The sequence below is a fragment of the Ovis canadensis genome, chromosome 1 (genome assembly GCF_042477335.2).
Source record: "Ovis canadensis isolate MfBH-ARS-UI-01 breed Bighorn chromosome 1, ARS-UI_OviCan_v2, whole genome shotgun sequence".
Taxonomy (NCBI): Eukaryota; Metazoa; Chordata; class Mammalia; order Artiodactyla; family Bovidae; genus Ovis; species Ovis canadensis.
Window position 1 is genome coordinate 208,728,228 of NC_091245.1, and position 3,038 is coordinate 208,731,265.

General features: G+C 40.4%; 1 non-coding gene across 1 annotated transcript; it reads right to left on the reverse strand.

Moving 5' to 3' along the window:
• Positions 1-293: 293 nt before the first annotated feature.
• TRNAG-GCC (transfer RNA glycine (anticodon GCC)) lies at positions 294-364 on the reverse strand. The gene has a single exon. It is a non-coding gene; the product is annotated as a tRNA-Gly (tRNA).
• Between the last annotated feature and the right edge of the window lie 2,674 nt (positions 365-3,038).

Below are 3,038 nucleotides of genomic sequence, written 5' to 3' on the forward strand. Positions count from 1 at the left end.
ATGTGAAACACTAGTTTGGGATCCCTGCTTTTTTCTTTTTCCTCAGTCTGAGCATATCTACACTCTTCATGCTGTGCTTGGTTGCTCAGTCATGTCCGGCTCTTTGGGACTCCATGGGCTGTAGCCTGACAGGCTCCTCTGTTCATGAGGATTCTTTAGGCAAGATTACTGGAGTGGGTTGCCATGCCTTCCTCCATGAGATCTTCCCAACCCAGGGATCGAACCCAGGTCTCCTGCTTTACAAGTGATTCTTTACCATCAGAGCCACCATGGAAACCCAACAGCAGTGCTCTTGCATTGGCTGGGAATCGAACCCAGGCCTCCTGCACGGCAGGTGAGAATTCTAGCACTGAACCACCAATGCTTACACCTACATTCTTTAGGTTGTTAAGGAATCTGGACATCAGCTTCAAAGACATAGGAGGCACTCTGGCCAGTTGTGCTTGACAATCCATTACTTCATTAGTAGGATTTATTGGACAGGTCCCATTGGTTTTTTGATTGAAAAATTAAACAGAAAACTGAGAAACTTTTGGATAGATTTCCCACAAGAATTCTCTGTTCCTCAGAACAGACTGTGATATAGGAGACCTGGTTATCTGGAATCTGAGGGTTGGAATAAAGAGCCTTTGGGGCCAATAAGATAGGCTCCAGGTGATGGTAGTATGTGAGCTCTGTACAAGAGAGCTGGAGCAATGGAATCAGAGTCAGTTACTGGGTATCTGAGCAGCTGGTCACTTGCTGGGGAGGTAGGTGATAAGAGGAGAGCTAATGTTGATCCTGAGTCAATCTTTTGTTATTTGTCTGAAATCCTTCTTAAGTGAAATGGATTTACGAGTAATAAGTAATTCATACTTCCTGCTTGGAGGTGAATATACATATGGCTGAAACTACCGGTAGGGGCAAGGAGACAGCCTGGGTTAAAGGAAAATGGTTCAGGAAGAACTGTAAGTGCTCTAATGTATGTGAAAACATACTGTCAGTGATTAAGTGCTCATCAAGCGTTAGTTATCTGGTTACTCATGGATGCAGAATTTAAGAGCTATTCCTTAGTAGAAGGATCTGGTCATCTTTGGAGTCCTGATAGTAAAACAAAGATGAAAATAGCCTCATCTATTAACATATCACTGCAACCTACTGAAAATTAGGGTCTTAAGTGAAAGAAATGAGGGTTTAAATGGTCATGTTCTTAATCTAGGGGGGAAAATGACAAATTTTTCCTAAGTTAAATAACAAATTTTAAATTTCAAAATATGATTTTTAGAAGTAGTCTTAGGAAAAAACCTCCCTACAAAATAAAGATGTTCTGTATAGCATAACCTGGGTTTCCCTGGTGGCTTAGATGGTAAAGAATCTGCCTGCCATGCTGAAGACCCAGGTTTGATCCCTGGGTTGGGAAGATATCCTGGAGAAGGTAATGGCAACCCCCTTCAGTATTCTTGCCAGGTGAATCCCATGGACAGAAGAACCTGGTGGGCTACAGTCCCTGGTGTTACAAAGAGTCAGACACAACTGGACGACTAATACACACACACACACACATAGCATAACCCAAACTAGATTTGGAGTTGTCCTAGTAAAGATATTTATTTGGAGCAACTGTTCCTTGCCTTGGTAGCCAAGAGCTAATATTGGGAGTTTACCATATGCTAGGAACTGTTCCAGCTACTTTAAATGTGTCCAGTTATTTAACACTTGTAACTTTCTCTTAGCTAGTTACTACTCTCATGCCCATCCTAGAAATAAAGAAAAAGGAGAGCTCAAACAACTTGCCCAAGAGCCTGCAGCAAGTCAGAGTTTGAATGCCAGCAGTCTGACTCCAGAGTCCATACTCCTAACCATTATCCCCCCTTTCCCAATTGCTTTTTACAACTCCTAACTGCATTATCCCCTCTTTCACAAATGAAAAGAAAGGCCTCTGTTGATGGAGAGGAGTGGTGCCAAATCAGTACTTCCAAAGAATGATCCAAAAGACATTTGTCCCTCAGTATGTACTAAGTCACTTCAGTCATGTCCAGCCCTTTGTTAGCCTAGGACTGTAGCCCACCAGGCTTCTTTAGCCATGGGATTCTCCAGGCAAGAACACTGGAATGGAGTTGCCATTCTCTTCTGCAGGGGATCTTCCCAACCCAGGGATCGAACCCGTTATTTCTTACATTCCTGCATTGGCAGGTGAGTTCTTTACCACTAGCATCAGTGTATGCTTCAAGGCAAGATAAAAGGGTCCACTGGTGAAACACTGAATATTGTATATCCCTCTTCCCATCTCAGATACATAGTAAGTATTAGTATTAAAGGTTTTGGTAAGTTTTATTGTAAATCTTTTCATGATTTGTTTCACCCAGCACAAAATCTTCATTTATAGAATATCTATTCCTGTATCTCAGAAGAGGCACTGTGTACACTACACCTGAGAAATTTGCATTAAAATGCTTTAATAATTGGCCATATTACAAAATAGCTGTCACTAACTGTTTCTGACAACTCTATGTCATTAGTTGTGGAGAAGGTGATGGCATTAGTTAGCAAGGCAAACCCACTATTTGGATTTAGTGAAATGGACCTATAAGTAAAAGATCAAGGAAATATTTTCCATATTCAACTATTCTTTTTTCCAGGTTATAGAGATCTTTTTTCCTATGATTTTTGCTTTTGCTGTATTCTTCTAGTCCTATGCTGGTCTAAATTGGCTTTAGTTACTATCTTATTTCAGAATTTCTTTTACTATCTATAGATTATTTTTAGACTCTAATGGAATCTCTCAAAATTTACTTAAAGATTCAAGTCTTGTTATCATTTGATTTTCATGAAAGTTTGTTCTTAATACAGGAAATATGAGCAATGACTTGTCTTTAAATACGTTTGATGTCTGTATTGCTGACATGGTATCTTAATGAGAGGTGAGAGGTGGTTAGAGTCTCCCTTTTTGGCTAAAAGAGGCATGTCTGAATTGGCCGATCAATTGAAAATGGATTTCTGCAAATGGCAAGAAACATAAGCACTATGAAACATTTCATCCTTCTGTCCTGTCCCCACCC